The 17,822-nt window shown below is 38.6% G+C and overlaps 1 protein-coding gene across 7 annotated transcripts in view; it reads left to right on the top strand.

Annotated features, from left to right (window-relative positions):
* SATB1 (SATB homeobox 1) overlaps nucleotides 1-17,822 on the top strand; it is a 92,609-nt gene that overhangs the window by 68,897 nt on the left and 5,890 nt on the right. The window lies entirely within an intron of this gene.

Here is a 17,822-nt window from a genome sequence, read left to right as displayed (position 1 = left end):
GTATTGAAAACCTCATGTTTTTATTGCAAGTTGACTGCCTATTAGGTCTGCGTATTTTTTTCTTAGATTCTGTTGAAAAGAAGCTTTAGAAAAATGCATGCAAAAAAGAAGACAGAAGGGTTTACCAAATGCTTTGTGCCTGCTCCCAGGTTGCTGATTTTTTGTGGCAGAATGGCAAACCTAACAGCATTGTTTACTAAAATTGAATCAGCACACCTGAATAAGTCAAAATGAAAAGAATCCACACATAGATGTGTGTGGTACACATTACTTTTACAGTTTAATCATACGGGGGGGTTTATTAAATTTATAACCTGACAGCCTGATTCAAGTGATTATAAAAGCACATTCTTAATTTCGTTATTTCAAACAAAAAAAGTTTATTTGTGTAATGATCATTAAGGCATCATGGTTCAGTAACTGTGCATTGGTTACAATGTTTTCACATGGGAGCCAGGAATGAGCTTTTTTTCTTGATGGTGACAGATGCTGAAATTTAATTTTATTCCATAAAAACAGACAAACAAACAAAAAACCCAAACCTAAAAGCCCAGAGAGATGAAGCAAGTAGAGACTTCTAGTGTTTCTGTATGTTTGCTGTGGTTTGATAAGTTACATTTATGTTAACGGCTTATCCTGAAAAGCTGGGGCCTACACATGCTGGTACAAAGCTGGGAAGAAAGCAAAACTTTTCTGAAAATCATCCTATGTTGCTCAAGCTTTCTTAAATTTAGAAAATTACAGTTTGCAAAAACTGAAATCATATAAACTTCTGTATTCCAAGAGTCCCATATGTTACAGTATAAGGACATTAGCTTGCATTATTATACCTATAAATGAGTTTATAGTAGAATAAATAGCTAAAGTCAGTGCTTTTCTGCAGCATCAGTCCTGTTATTTGCTGAATGTGGCTGGCTACATGAAAAAATGTCCCCCCTTCTCACTGAATAAAAATGCCTGTATGTTGAAGGTGAGATACTTGCCTCTCACAGAATTGTGCTCCAGTTTTAGTTTTAGAATAAAGCTAGTGGAGTACTACACATACATCCAGAAACTTCATCTTATTACAGAGAGTTCTGACCCGTTACTTTGAGCTGTTGCATTGTGTTGCCCAATTTCCTGTCCTTCTTCCCCCATCTTTCATTTTGGTTAGACGGTTAGCCCCTTGGAAATGAGCTGTTTTGCATGCAAGACATAGAGGTAAAATCACTGGTTCAGTCCATGCCAGGGACTCCATTCTAAGCCATCAGGCAAGTATTTTGTACAGTGGTATTTTATTAGAAGTATTTGACTTTTCACCTTAGTGTGCACGTGGAGTGTCCTCCTCCAAAGGCTGTGTGCAGAGGCACACCAGGTAGGCATTAAGCAGAGCATCTAACACTCTGAGTAGAAGGGAAGGAGTTAAATGGGAAGGGAATGCTAAATATTGGCACTAAATTGCTTTTGGCATGCAAATACCATGCTTTTCCTGACATAAATATTTTCAGAATAGGCCATTAGAGTTCAGGTATATAAAACCCTGCTTTTACTGGAAATTTTAATGTTGTAGTAAACCCGGAGATTTATAGTGAAAAATTGATGTCTGTTATCTCACTTTTTATCTTTTTAACCAGCAGTTTTATAAATGCTATATCGTTGATCTGGCTTTTTCCATCTAGAGACTAAGCTATATACTCTAATAGGAAAGTCATTTTTAAACAGCTTCCCACACTGAACAAGCACGGTATTGTGGATCTGGCACGAAGATGTAACATGCCATTACCGCAGATATAGAACAATCTATTCAACTATTTTCCAGCTGGGGGAAAAGAAACCTTTTTATCACCAAGAGTAACCCTCTGGTAACAATGTGGCTTTAAGAGGGAGATCTTGAAATTTATTTCCAAAGCTGTTTCCTCGGGGCACAACACCTCAGGCTGCCCCAGCAGGGTCCAGCCTAGGGAGCGGGAGTGGTCTCAGTCCTTTCCCATCACCCTGTGTCTCTGTCGGGTCCTCTCCTGCCTTTGTCTCCTTCAGAGCAGCTGAGTCACTTCCTGGGTTTAAGTCTTGGCTTAAAAACCTTCTTCCCCCCCACCCCCCCCTCCGCCTTGGCATACAGTGAATTCTCTGTAGAGCGGGGAGGAATACTGCACAGGGAGACGCGAGGTGGAAACAAATTGTGCTCTGATGTCTGCCTTTTTTTCACTGGTCCACCTGGAAATAAATCCGTTGCCCTCATGGGAAGGTGAGATACAGTGGCTGGAAAGCACTCTCTGCAGAACTGCACCAAACAACAGCTTCCATTTATTTTATTTTACTATTTTGTTCTGTTTTCCTCCCCGCTCTGCTACCCTTGGGTGATTGCTCTGGCAGCTGAAGAGGTGCCATGAGCAACAGGAGTCGGGATGGGATCGGGTGTCAGCAGGGATTGGAGAGGAAGAGTGTGAACTGAGAAAGCAAGATGGGCTTCTTCGCGCGATCAGGAATTGCCCCATAAAGCGACGTGTCATTCAGTGAAACTGTGAAACTTGGCAGATAGAGCTGATTTGTTTCTTCCACAGAATACCATGTTGCAGAGTCATAGTATGTTCTGTCTCACCCAGGTCAGAGGGAAGGAGGTTTTCGGGTTTCTATTGTGGGAACAAAATGAATGCTTAAGGAGGTGCTTCCTCTGCCCCATGTCCTCATCTTTTTTTACATCTCAGTAGTAAAGGTTAAAACTTCAGAAAATTTCCTCAGGATTTTCTTTTTTTTTAATCAATTCTCAGAAAAAAGGTGTCAAAATTGAGTTCAGTTAACTCACTTGTCACTCACCCTGGCTAGACCTGGAGAAGGGCCAGCACTGATTCTGGCCATATCCCACATTACTGGCATGACCTTGGTGGAGTGGGTTAACTTCAGTGAGTCTTGGGTTCCCGCTAGTAAAAAGTAAACAAAGATGCACTGAAGAGGAACCTCCTTAAAATCTCCAAGGTGATTCATATAAATGTGCGATTGCCCATGGAAATCTGCCGGTGGGGGGGGTGTTGGGAAGGCATTAAAACTTGAAGTGGTTCAAGCCAAGGGAAAAGGATTACGTTGACCTCTTCAGACAGCTCCCTGGGGCCATGCAGCCCTTTCAACACGTAAGGCAAAGGCTGGATTTGTTGACACACTGATGAAAAAGTGTGTTTCCAGAGCATGCTTTCCATGTGGGGTCCAGCTAGAGGTTCCCAGGCAGGTGGGTGGCAGCATGAGCCGTTCAGAAGCTGCTTACAATCCCCATAGAGGCCATTTAAAGAACAGGTAGCAGCTTCAAGAAATGCTGTATATTTGAGCCCTAAGGAGAGCTTCCCTGGAGGGATGCAGTGCACACCTGCCCTGCGCTGGTCAGGAGTTAATGCTGTCACAGCTTCAGCCTGCAGCATGTCCCTGGGAGGCGCTGGGGCTAGGATTGCTGAGCGCCTGGCAGGATGTGGCCCTGCAGGTGGCTAGAAACAGCAAAAGGGGGGCTCTTGGCTGATTTTTGTCTGGTGGAAGGAGCACGGATGTGTGGGAGAAGCTAGAAGTACAAGTTGAAGTCATTAAATGTACAAATGAAAAAAGAGAGCCAAGTAGAGGAAGCTCTTTACAAAATATGAAATTCTGTTAAAGCAGCAAGACGGCACAACATAAGGAATGTTTGGTACATGTTATTGAAACTGAAAAATCAGAGTATGGAATGAATTGTAATTTAGCATAATCCATAATTTCACAGTTTTCATTTTGAATTATTTATCTTATATGATTTGATTAAAGATAAAACTGGCTGACAAGATCTTGAACATCTCTGCATGTCTTAATGACAAATGAAAGAAGTTCTCATTATAACTTCACTGTTTTAAAATTTTTATTTGTATTGTTTCTATATAGCTCCCTTTTATTTTTAAAGCATATTTTAGATACGCATTGTGTACACGCGATTCCATAACCCATCAGGCTTCAGTGTTGCCTCAGTACCTCTGATTCAGTAAATCAGATCATAGGCAGCATGCTGTCATATAATAAGGTGTCTGATCCTTATTACCAGTTTGTTGATGCACAGACTCCTTCAAATTGACCATTGCAACACATGGTTTCCCCTGAAACTAGCTGTGATAATTAGCGTGGCTCTAATGAGACAGAATGTCACTGATCTTGTGCTGAACTGTCGAGTATCGACGCTACGGATGGGAACTGTCAAAGCTTGCCATCTGTGACAGAGCTTGGCATATTCCATTTGCAAGGTAGAGCATGCTCAATAGACTGTTTTTAAACAAATGGTCCATTTCTTGATTAGGGCTCTGTGTTCTGTTACCGTGGAAGACTTTATATCATAGTTAAACTTTTTCTTTTTTCTCTCTGATTTTTGCTGGGGTAAGCTTGTTATGAAAGGAAACCATTACTAATTCTCAGACTGGTGCCTTCAATCTTCTGCTAGCTTTTGGGGGATAGGTAGGGGGGAGCTGAGCATGCATATATTCTTCTTCCTTCCCCCAGTTATCTTAATGTAGTTCTTTAGAGGCTAGCAGCTCTGCAAGGCTTTTATCTGGTTTTTGTAAGCAGTGAGGGTGTAGTTTCGAAGGGTAAAGGAACAAATCTAAAAAGTCTTAGATGCCATGCCACGGGAGCACGTGTGCCCAGGATGAAAGATGTTACCAGACAGGAGACTTGGGTGCCCCAGCTCCCGAGACCGGCCCTGCAAAATACCGTGCAAAAAGTCCAGCACTGCTTATCATTCCAAAATATGCTTTGTTGCTTTTTATTTCCTCCTTCTCTGGCAGACCACACAGGGCTTGTTCTGAAGAACATTTTCACTAATCTGATCAGGCAGCCAAATACGCCGGGAAAACTGCTTTAATGATCCCACTAATTACCTCAAGTCAATATGAACTGTATTATTAGACTGAGGGAAAATATTCCATTAGGTCTCCCCCTTGGGAGTTTCTCCGCTTTGTGATGTCACCGAAGCCTTCGCCCTCTCGCTTGTAATTAATTTTATTTACACACGCAGGCACGCACAAGGTCACACCTGCACAACCGGAGCTGGCCAGGGAGCTAGTGGCACTCAGGCTTAATCAGATCTGTCATAATTACCATTCTGCATGTTTCTGACACACGCTGTGAAATATTTCAATTTAACTGCCGCTACCAGCACAACCAGATGTAGTGTGAGTGTGGCTGCATTGGAAATATTATTCCTCAGGATAAACTCTCTCCTCCTCCTTTTTCCTCCCACCCCCTCTCCCTTTTACAGCTAATGTGGCACAGAAGCTGATGTATCCTGTAAATCTTGAATGCAGCGCTAGATTGATAACAGCAGATTAGACAGTTTAACCACAAACAGCTTGTTCATTTTTCACAAATGAAAACCACATGTGGTGTAACTAAAATTTCAGGCTCCTTTTTTTTTTTTTCCCTCCTCTTTGGTTGTTGTTTCCTTTTGTGTGTGTGTGTGTGTATGTTAAGGTCTGCTTTCACTGTAAAGGAGTGAAATAAAAGAGTAAACATATAGGGGGGAAGAGACTGCCGTCTTTGGAGATTATTTCTCCATGACCTTTATTAAAAACCTTCCTTGCTTTGGCAAAGAAATCAGATACTGCACAGGGGGTTTTGTGTCTCGCTCTGAGACTTTCTAATCTCTGGGTTTTATGCCCACTTATTAAAGAAGTCATCCTACTGTGCTGGCTTTTTAAAATAACATGCCAGCAAACACCTTGCTGTAAGAAATGCTTCTAACCAAAAATGTAGTCTTCACTGCTGCCTAAATTTAGTAGAAATAAAATTTTCTGCCAAGTTTTTCACCATGATTTTTTTTTCTCTGATAAAATCTTCCCTCCCATCTTCTTTTGGGGGAAAGATTAATTTTAAAAAAGAATCCTCAAAGTGTCTAGAATTTTGACAAAACTTCTATGTCTCTTATTATTAAAACATCCCAGTATTTCTTACGTGAACAGATTCAGGTTAGCTTTTAGGAAACTAAATGTTGTCTGTAAATTGTTTTTCTTTTTTATAAACTTTTTTTTTTTCAATTAAATTGTGCAGCTTCCCCTAATTACACAGCCTTCAATATTAAGTTGTTTTGGGGTTTTTTTTAAACTATCCTTTAGTAGATCACTGTTGGCTGCTTTTCCTACACAGAGACAAAATGAATGAAATGTTGGTCCAAAGTTTTGATTATAAGATTCTAAAACAATTCTTACAGCAAGGACAAAAAAAAAAAAAAAAAAAAAAAGTAAGTGTGCAGAATGAAACTGAGCACATTCCTCAGAAGCTGTTGCAGGTATTGTCAGGCAAGAGGAGTGGTCCAGTGCATCTGATAGAAATTCATCAAATCTAATTTGTAATAAGGCTTCCAGGAAAGGTTTAATAAAACCCCATAGCTTTACTAAGAGTGATCATTGCCAGTGATTTGTGATGCAGTGGCAATTTTGAAAGTGGAGGAGACAGGAGCTAAGACTCTGTTTAAAGTCAGTCAGAAAAAGGTGAGCAGGATAGTTTCTGAAAGCCACTGAAGGCACTGCTTGTAGCAGAAAATTTGGCTACATCGATGCCCCTTAAGACTGTTGCAGAGTGGGTTAAAGACCCATGCCTGCACCACTTGGCCAGCAGTTATAGGCTGCATTACGAGTCCTCCAGAGCTAAGCTGGAGTAGGTCAGCGTAGGTGTGCAGTCAGTGTCCCTTGCCTCCTGGCAGCGCGGTGCCACCTCCATTACTCAGCCCCCTGGGTCTGTGCAGACCTCAAGCAAAGGGGGAATCTCATCCTGGAGGTGCTATGGCTGCAGGTGTCTCAAAAATGAGTCTTGAGTAGGGCAAAGAGGAGGGCAGGAAGGGCTTGCATTGGAAGAGATAATGCTGAAATGAGCGGTCAGGATTCTTGTAAGGGTCCAGAAATCCAGCTCTCATTTCTTCACAAAACTATACAAGAAAAGTGTAGTTAGGAAGCACTAGATTGCTGAAAGGAAAAAAGCATGGTACCCTCTCCCACCTCCTTTGAGTCTTTTATTTTTAGTTTCTCATTCTTAGGTAGAGGTATTTCGGTTCCTACACTCCAGATGTATGAATCAGCTCTTCCCCAAGCAGCACCTGCTGTCTGCATGACAAGAGGTGCTGTTTCTGGCAGGATGGATTTTCTTAATCTCTCTTCCTGCTTTCTTGTATGCTCACCTTCTGTTTTGTTTTCATCTCACCATCCTCAGTAATTCCTCTCATTACAGCTCTTCTCTTAGCTGTCCTCTTTCTCCCACCCTGTTCCTCTGCCATATACACCCTCACCATTCACTCACTCCATTTGCCTCTTTCTCCTGCCGTACTGCTGGCTCGGCATGCAGGAGTCATATCCCAGGTACATCATCCCCTCACACGGTCACTTTGTACAAGTATCCTCTTGTGCTTGGGGCACAGAATGGGCACCCCAGGCCCTTGGGCTTTGCTGGGGGGGTGAGGAGCTAAGGGCTGGTTGCCAGTGCTACTGGCTTCATGGGTGAAACATCGTTCCTTTCCCCACATGGTGACGCAGATTTAGCTAGGGAAAGAGCTGTGTTCTTGATTTCTCAGGATGCTCGTGCCTCCTGTGGGAAGATCACTGGTTAAGGAGGCTTCTGAAGATTCAGCATATCAGTCCTTTAACACAGAGAAACTAAAGCACTTTAAAAAAAAAAAAAAAGAGGGGGTGAAGTTTGAGTGAGCTGTACGAGAGTTAATGATGTATGGAAATGAAAACAAAGCTGTAGTGGCAGAGCTGAGGAGGAGGCTGAGGAGTTAGCGAGCAGCCCGTGGTTCCCGGCAGTGGGGGAAGCAGGGTACAAGTAAACAGCGCAGAAAACAAAAGCGAGCTCAACCCGTAACTAAACAGGAAATGACAGGGTAAAACTCGTCCTGAAAAAACGAAAGCTGCTAAACACGATGCTGCAAAGGATAAAGGCATCTTATGTAAACACAAATACACAGTAACAGTCCGAGAAAACTTTTGTTAATGGAGTGGCCGATTACAATTCAGATGAAGGGTTGTTGGGCAAAGGAAAGAGTGAACAATAATAGATGTGTGTTTTCTCCTTTCATGTTAAACTGGTAAATTCAAAACATACTACACCTGAAAGAATGTTACAGGATCTCTAGGTGCAAGTGATAAGGGAAACAATGTTTTGTTCCAGATAATTTTTAATTTCACTGTTCCAAATAATTTCTCACTGTCTCTCATTTTTTTATTTTCTTCCAATTTAACCTCTAAGTCAAACTTTAGATTTTTTGGTTAGGAATTACCCCAGGCTGTTGGCATATATGATCAGGCTAGGGCAAGCATGCAGCTAGCTAAGTGGGGAAAATTCCAACTTGCAAATATTTATCTAATTCCAAATCTGCCAAATTTTATCTGAAAACACATTGTTATTCAGTGTTCATCTCAGTTTTATTCCTGTGCAGTGTCATGTTCCCTTACTTCAGCACAGCATTTGAGAAGCATATGAAAATAGTTTTCAGGATCTTTGTGAAGTAAATATGTTGAGTGGTCCTTTGCAAATTCACTGAAGTTTTGGACCCCCACTGAGCAAGATTTGCAAACGTATCAGTTAAGTCTGTGGGTTTACTTAGGTAACTGGATATTTTGCTGAGCCCTGATGCTTAGCATCTCTAGTATATGTAACATGCAAGCCAAAGCCCTACAGGTGCAGGAACTTTACAATGTTTATGTAAAATCAGTTATTTTATTCATTTAAGCTATGAAGGGCTTAAGTGAGATTCTTTTTATTTTTGACTTGGGGCAGCATAAATCATTTGCTGCTCGTAATTAAGACTCTCTCCTCATATTAAATAAAGAGGTTGATCCTTTTCACTGGGAGAAGGGGACAGAGGGATCAGGACAGGAAGAAGGGTGCCTGCTCCATGCAGTGCTTGATTTAAGGGCAGAAGCTTTGGCCTGAAAGTAGAGGTGGGGCTCGGCTTGGCTGGCAGTTTCCTTGGCCAGTGAGGAAAAGTCTAAGACTAAGAGCTGCTCTGCCTAGGAGCATTTCCCTCATGGCTGCTCGTCCCCATCCTGATGGCAAACTATGGGAAAACCCTCATGTTGGTTCCCACCGAGGAAGGGGAAATCTGATCTCTCCAGCTTCCCTTTTGATCCAGCTTTCCTATTCTTTTAAGTCTATGCCCCAAGCAAGCATGCTACAAGTAAGGCTATTTCAGCTTTCTGAGGACTTCACTGCCGTTATCTTTCCATGGGTGAGATATAAGCTTGTGTCTGCTCCCTTCTCATTTGCTGGGAGGTGTCTGTCTTTCACAGATGTGGATTTTAAAGATTTTTTTTTTTTTAACTGCGTGGAGGTAATGGGTGTTATTAATTTTTTTGACTGTTTCTGTGCTTAACAAAATCTAGAGGAAAGTCAGGGAAAAGTTTCTTTTCAGTTTCCTTAAGACTCCACTCACCCTTGGCATTATCAGAGCATTAAGCATTCCTCACTACAAAACTGAGAGCCAGAGAAGCCAGCTGAACTGCAAGAGACAAGTTAAAAGAAATTTTGCTCAGAATATTTAAATGTCTAATTCAAATTTACATGAAAACATTTAGTTAGGCCATAAAAATGTGAAAGGATGTCTGAGAATGGATTTGAGCTGTGTATGTTTTGGAATGATGTCGCTTGTTGGAACATCTTGTCAGCTGAACTGAATTTACAATGAAGTCCAAATATCTGTGAGCCTGTGATTCCTCAGTGTGTGGTAGATCTTCCCCCAATCCAAAATGAATTCTGGAAAGAAAAAACATATGACAAGAAGCCATGGATTTAAATTACTCCTTCTGGAAAATTATAATCTTAAGAAATTCCAACAGTGTGATATACAGAAGTATAAGTAATTATGGAAGTGACACTTTAGCCCTGTGGCCTTTTTACTGGAGGTCTTTCCTCAAGCAAAATGTTAAATCTCTTTTAGCAACATAATAATAAACGTTTGCTGTTCACTTGTAAATTGATAGTAGAAAAAAGATTTTTAAAATTGCCAGGCTCTTTCTATTAAAGACTCTTCTCTAACTAAACTGCAGATATAGCTGCCATACAAAAATTGATTGCATGTTTAAGAATAAATAAATACGGGCTATTAAGGGTCGTGGTTAGATTTAGGGTTGTATTTACTTTCAAGGGAAGCATCGGTATTGCAGTGAAATCAGTACTTCTCTCTACTTAAACAGAAGATAAAGGGCTATATATTACTGGTCACCCTCTGTGAAACCCACTGACCCATTTTATATGCCTGTACTATAAAAAGTAATGTACCAGACTAAGACTGACTTATTTCATAATTAGTAGTTGGGGTTTTTTGTTTAGATTATTTTTTATTGTTAAGTCCATTTTTGTCACACATTGTCTCATGGTTACAGTGCCCGTTGAATTGTGTGAGTGAAAGAGGAAGGATCTGGAGTAGAGGAAGGCAGAATAAAGCTTCACCCACTGATTTTTGCATCTGTTACTTTTTTCCCTTCATTTTACATATGAATGCAGTTGCATTTTATGTAAGATTTCAAAGACATGCACGTTATGTTTCTGATTAGGGCTTGTGCCTATCTATCATTGCTAGGCAATTGAAGGCAGTACTGTAAAAAAGATACATTTGAACAAGGAAAAGGAAAGGTGGAGGAGGCTGAGAGCAGAGAAACCAAGCTTGGGAGAAGCCCTTCATTCAGATTACTCAACTCCCTCTCTAGTCAGCTTAAAACTAATGATACTTACGTTTTCAGTCAGTTTTAGAGTTATATTTTAGGGTTTTTTCTTTCTATGAGCTGGTGGTACGTCTCAGGTGCTCACATGCAAGCAACGTACCCACCAGGTTTGAATACAGTCTCAGACCTTAATCTGACAAGTTTTTTGGTAGCAGTGGCTCTTGGCTGCTCACCATGACTCCAGCTAGAAGGAGGGTCGAGACTGTGGAAGCAGGGCCACAGCTCTCCAGGTCATTTTGTTTCTGTACTTGTTTGCTCATTGAATCTTAGAGGTTGTTTTAGCAAGTTTCCTTTTCCTATTTATTTATTTGGATGTTTACAAGACTGGAAATACGTATTTAATGTTTAAGCGCTGCAGCTGGGGAGGAGGAAAGGCAGAGGGAAAAAGAGATGTTAGGAATCCTTTCCCCCACCCCCCAGATAGCACCAAAATGTTGTGGTGAAATACAATCAATATTACTGCTAGCTGTTTGGTCATTGCACTTTCACAAAGAAGAGGTGGAGGTAACAACCAGACAGATGGTATAACTAAATAATAGGTTGGATAAGACATTTAAGGAAATGGCATAATCTGCTTCAGTATTCTTCAAAGGAATTTTTTCCTGCTAGTGAAGTTTACCTTTTTTCTGAAAAGCCCTATGAGGTTGTGGGGTTTTCAGTTTGTTTGTTTTGCTAAATCTCATCTATTATGATGGCAGATACAGATTTATTTAAAATTCACATCTGGCTTCCCCTTTCAATGTTTTAGTAATGAAAGCCAGTAAAATAGATAAACCAGAAATATCTGAAGATAAAGGACAGCTTCAGGTTTCAAACTTTCTCTGATTTAGGGAAATGCTCAAAGGCAAAGCCTGAATCTTAAGGCTGATTAGCGTAAATAAAGTACTAAAGCAACCATCTTTTGTGGGACATTTATTATCACTTAAGGCCACATCTCAAGAAGAGGCATTCATATTCTATTATCTCTACTGGTCTCCTGGAACGGGCTGAAAAATGGGCTTTTGCTTATTGAGTTAAAGGAACCCAGTTTTGTGAGGAAAATCCAAGTGTTGAGCATTCACAGTAGTTTTTAAAATGGCTCAAAAGTATGTGCCTCACAGAAGTCAGTGTTTGAAATTACTTGAAAATACCACCTGAATTGAAAGGATTTTCACTAACAAATGTGTTTATCAGTATCAAAACCTACTAAGTCTAGATTAGTAGAGTATTACTTTTTGTAAAACATTAGAAAAGTATTCAGTAGCCTTTCTTTTAACAGGCTTCAGTTCTTCCATGTAGCATTTAGGACTATTCAGTTTTGCATAAGAGATAACCGGGACAATTTCTGTATTTTAGAAAAGAGAAGCCTGCAGTCAGAATAAATTTTGTTGCAATCAGGAAATTCAAGAACTTAAAGGCTAAAAAGGACCACTGTTGTCATCTAGGCTTGTTTCCATGTCTGAACCCACAGGTATTACACCCAGAAAGAAGTCAGCTTTAAGTAATCTCAGCCAGAAAATGAATTTTGAATGAAATACTCTGTTCTTACCCTGTGTGTTCTTTCCTGCTGTACTTTTCCAGATAGTACAATGTAACACAAACAGCATTTTCCCAGATAAATTAAAGCAGTGTCCATCATTACTTATTTGTCACATTTGTTTGTGCTAAAGTGACATTTGCTTATTTTGCTTCTCAATGCCATATGCATGAGCTTTCTGATTCAGAACTCCCTGCATTTTTGATCCTGTTGAACATTGTGAGAAACCTCAGTTGAAGGGTTTAATGCTTTTTCCAATCAATGTGCAGGGGAAATTTGGCCTTATCAATTTAAATGCTGGAGATCCTTTCATTGCATTATGGAAGAATTTTCTCTAAGCAGAGATTATTCTTAAGAACTTCATAACATTTAAAGGTTAATATGTTAGGTAAAGAACAATATCTTAAGACAAACATTTTTATTACAGGACATGAAGGGATAGTTCTGATTAAATTACACAATTATTTGAATGGGAAAGAAGACAAAGTGCATCATTTCTTGCCCTCAACTTTAATGCCTTTAATCAAATAATGACCTTCTGGAAATAGTTAATTTTAAGCATTTGGAAAGATCAATACCACTTTGCCACCAAAAAATGGCCCAGATGATGAAATTTGATGTATTTAAAGTACCATTTCACCCTTTTAACCTAGTAAATAATTTAAAATGCTTTCAGTACTCCTTTGCTACCATTATGTATCACATTCAAAGTATTATGACTTTTCCAAAAGCAACCTTTCTGTGCAATGAGCAGCTTACAAGTTTAATACTAAAGACTAAGACTATACACATATACAGTAGGGGTGATGTCAGCCTTTTTTCTTCTTTTCTATACGTGGATTCTATTTTGAAAAGAAATGGAAATATCTATGATGAATGCAAGCATTTGGAATAATAATGACATTTGTAAAGCGAGTTGGATGGCTTTTGAAGGGGAAAAAATCAATATTTAAAGTTTAGCCAATATTTGAAGTTTAGTTCATGAGTTCTTTTCCTTTGTTTTGTCTATAAGCTTTTGTGCTAAAGGTGAAGGATTTGGGTTGCTCAGACAATTAAGAGCCCATTTTACCAAGTGTAATTTCATATCTGTATTCTATAAACTGGAGTGCCTTCAGCATTGTAAATAAAAAAAATTGCCCTCTATTAGCATGTTTGTGGGCAGATTAAAAACAGTCTTCATTAGCATAAGTAACACTTACAGATTCTTTTAAAAGTAGAAAATTATTTGCTGAATGATAAATTGCTAGCTTTATAGTTAGTTGCTGAAAATGTGCTCATTCAAAATGCCTACTTTAGTTTAGTCTACAATACTCAATTTTTTTTGAGTTAGAAGTACTGTTTAATGGATTATGTACTTAGTCTTTGTTCGCAGTAGATCCTGAAATGCATTCACACTTTCTGCTAAAATGTTTGTATCAAATATTGCCCTATTTAGACTGCTTTCTTTTAACACCATATATTTTTATTATACTATATGCCCCAGAGAATGATACAAAATAATCTTAGATATACTATACTGAAGAAAAACTGTTCATGTCTTAGCAGTTATACTCTAAAATGTTTTGCATTTTTAGGCAAATTACAGCTCTTCTAAAAAATGAGGAGTCTTTGTTATTCTGTAAGAAATATTAATGAGTTAGCAAATTTTTATCACTCTAACAAATTCACCAAATTAAAAGAGTTTAGTTGCTCTACCTTGAAGCCGTTTCTTCGCAGACTAGATGTGTTTGTTGCTGATTTGGAAAGCTTTGCCCAGAGAATATTTTTCATTATTGTAATGCTGCTCTCTTTGATCTACTTAGGGTATTTACACCTTAAGTGCAGATTTCAAATCTCTTTTTCTTTTTTTTTCTTTTAATAAGAAAGATACCAGAAAGCAGGAATAATTTGTTAGAAACTCTATGTGAAACAGCAGAAGATTTTATTTAAACACAGCTCGGGTCAGGCTGAATAAAATAGCATTTGGGTGCACAGATAAAAATCATAGATGCTTTCTTTAAAATAAGCATGCTCATGGGCCTTGCAGAGTCTAATGTTTGGCAGTTATCCTCTTTGCGCTTTTCCAGCAATAGCTTGGCAGTTCGGCTTTCACAGGTTTTTTTCTCCTACTGTCTTATGTTTCTTTACTAAATCCTTATCAGAAAACCAGACAGAAGACTCTTATTTATTTTAAATATCTTAGGTTTAGCATCTTTTTTTTTTTTTTCACCATTTTCTTGCTTACTGTAGCAAGACCTTTGCAGATGGTACTTGGTTACTTGAAAGTGCATAACAGTATTTTCTTTGTAGCAGATGGATTTAAGACTTTTAGTTCCCAATAAATGTAGGTTTACAATACATAACTTTACAGGATTTGTGTTGTATATAACAGGTTTGAACATATTATCTCAGAATTCATCTGCATGGCATTTTCAGCTTATCCAGGGCCCATGCCAGTATTTTAAGTAATAGGGAGAGCATAGTGATTGATAGCAGCTAAAGGCGTGATTTTGAATAGAAACAAAGGTTTTAGAACAGAAGGTGTCAAATTAAACTTTGTCAGTTTGAAAAGTAGTAACATCCTGAAAGTTCTCCAAACATATTTACATGTGGCTAATGTTTATATTTTGCTTTGTACTCTCTTTATATTCAGTGTAATGTTGCCTGGCAAATTTACTCTGTTTAAAAATCAAGGTTGTTCCCAATGTCATTGCAGAGTTTTGGGGGGTTTGCCTTACTGCACAGATATATCAGCTTAATTATTTTAAGGCTTTTTATTTATTTATTTTTTTTTTAGCAGTACACTATATATGCTGTATAAATGGGTTGTGATTTAATCTGAGTTACAAAGATTTCCTTATTATTTTGTGGTGGTCCTTTCCACTTCCTCTAAGACAGTAAAGAAAACAAACATACTAAAAATCCAAGCCCTCCTTCAAAATAAATTATTTGAACTAGACAAATTGCTTTAGACTTAAATGAGCATCAGAAGAGAAAAGCCAGCCCGTTACATTCACTTGTAAATTGAACTGCATTAACTACAGCAGTTTAGGTTTCTTTAGGTCAAATGGAAGCAAAACAAAACTTAAAAATTGTACAGAACTTAAAATTCACAATTACAAAAATCTGTGCGATTACATTTCTTAAAACTTATAAAAGCATTTCAAGCATTCTCGTTTAGCTGACTTCTACAAATGAGCTTTATGTCAGAATTCTGAACCTGAAACTAAATTAAATACTTACGGGGTTTTTTGGTTAATTTGAGCCAAAGCAAAGCATATCGGCACAAAATTTTTAGTCTCTTAACAAAGTAAAGCCCTACAGCCTATCACTATCTGTTCTGAGAATATTTGTGAGATCAATTTTCATAAGCATTTTCAGAAATACCATGAAGACAAAAAACCTGTTTATATCTTTGTAATTTTAGAAGAATTCAGTTGGTTGTTTCCATGTGGCCCATCGTATGTTTCGTAAGAGTATGTCTACTTCTTTAAAAATGTGATAAACCCTCTGCAAAAGACATTTTTGTAGAATATCAGTCTATTCTGTGTACCGTGTCAGAGACATCTGATTTCACTATCTCAAAATCACTGCTTCCGCAAAAGGCTAGCAGAGACATGCTTCAGGTTACAACTCATCAAATCATTTTTACGCAAGGAATTAGAAGTATTATTTTGGGGCAAAAGTTGATAGAGAAATACTGGAAATAGAATGTTAGCTATCACTAATTAATAAAAATAAGGTCTGATCTAATAAATGTAGCAACAGAAAAGACATGAGAGAAGGAATTTCTTAGTTAACAAAATTATTATGAAATATGTTTAATCAACACAAAATGTGATTGCTTAGGAACTGTTTTTATTAATGGATATTTACAAACAGTTTCAACCATCTTTTGTTTTTCCCCAAAGATACCTGTAGTTCACGTGAACACCAGGCAAAATATGTGCAGCTTCTAAATGCATGGTGCAATTTCTTTTCCAGTGTGTCTGAATAGGTGCCATGGAAGGGGACATTTGTCTTGTCTTTTTTTTTTTACTTTTACCAAATTGTCACGATAGTGAGCTCTGCTCCCTGTTTCACCATCATTAGAAAGAAGGCCAACAGTTTCAATGTGAAACAGTGCAAACTCCAGACAACTAAAGGGCAATTTTTATGCTTCAGGATGGGCTGATTATTTCTGTGCCTGTGTTGTTGTGTTTTGTTGTTTTGGTGTGGTGTGGTTTGGTTTGGTTTTCTGGGGAGAGGGTGTGTTTTTTGTTTGGTTGGTTTTGGGGGGTCTTTTCGGGGTCTTTTCGGGGGGTTTTCGGGGTCTTTTCGGGGGTTTTGTGGGGTTTTAGTTCTTGTTTTGTTTGGGGGGTTTGTTTGCTTTTAATTAAAAATTTAAGACCTGCATTTCAATTAAAATATCTAGATTTGCTTCCCTACATCATCTTCTCTCTTCTGGCCCCAGCAAACTACCCATGTTTTCTGATTGCATCAATTTTAACTCACTGCAGAAAACTAATCCTGCTATTGAGGCAACGCAGCACATATACCCACAGAGGCAAGGTGGGCGGAGAACTATGAGCAACAAGTTGATTTTGTTAGGGTCACCGGGAGTTTGTGCATTAACTTGTTAGCAGGGTGCCTTACAGTGGGGAGAGAGAATCCACAGACCCTTGCTCCTGTTTTAAAAACATGCCACTCAGTTCCAGCTGCGGCAGGCTATATGTTAGGTGCTCTGTTTGAAGGCATTTGGCCACATTTCCCGGTCAGCTTGCTATACCCTGGGGCAGTACCCAGCATCCACCCTTAGCATGTGGTCAAAGAATGAGGTGCAGAGGAACCCTTCTGCTGCCACTACTCTCCGCCCTCCCTCACACACCTAGTGAGCACCCAGTATATTTTGGTCCCATTTAAATTTTTGCTTTCTCTGCTCATTTGTCATTTTGATTATTTCTGTTTCTCGGGGACATTTTCTCCTATGTAATTTGTTCAGTTTTCCACTTACATCCAAGAGAATATACTTCAAATTTTTATACATACCTCACTAAATATTTTTGTATACAATATGATTGCATTAGATTGTTTGTTTACTTTCACCTCTTTCTATTGTGGCAATATTTTTACACTTCATTTATTAACTGTTAGCTAAATATATGAATGTCTTCAAGAAAATACATGTCTATATTGTATCTGTGTTTCTATTGTATGTATTAGTAAACTAGTCTGGGTAAACCATCTTCCAACTACCAGTATATATAAAAAGGATCTAAAAGCTTCTGTACATTTATATTATTTGTTGATTCAATAAAATGTCACATTATCTTTCCTACAGCATTAAGAAATAAAATTGCATGGACCTAGTTTTGAAAACAGATCCTTTCTTGAAGCTAAAAGAAAGGAAGTATGTGTGTTTTATATATGTAATATTTTCTTTCTAAATTTTATTATACCAAAAAATTGCTGCTGATGCACACTGTGGCAGCTGGAGTGTCTGCACTCTTCTCTTAAAGCTACCAGTACAGAGTTGAGAAAAAAACCCTCAATTAAATTTTAAGAAGACATAAGAAAACAATTGTTAAATTTTCAAGGTGAACTTGTATGTCTCTTTTAGAAGCAAATTAGCAGCCACTGCAGTTCTTGTGCGAGATTCTGTAGCT

The sequence above is a fragment of the Lathamus discolor genome, chromosome 2 (genome assembly GCF_037157495.1).
Source record: "Lathamus discolor isolate bLatDis1 chromosome 2, bLatDis1.hap1, whole genome shotgun sequence".
NCBI lineage: Eukaryota > Metazoa > Chordata > Aves > Psittaciformes > Psittacidae > Lathamus > Lathamus discolor.
The sequence above is the reverse complement of the archived record's forward strand: the minus strand, read 5'-3'. Positions and strand labels throughout refer to the sequence as shown.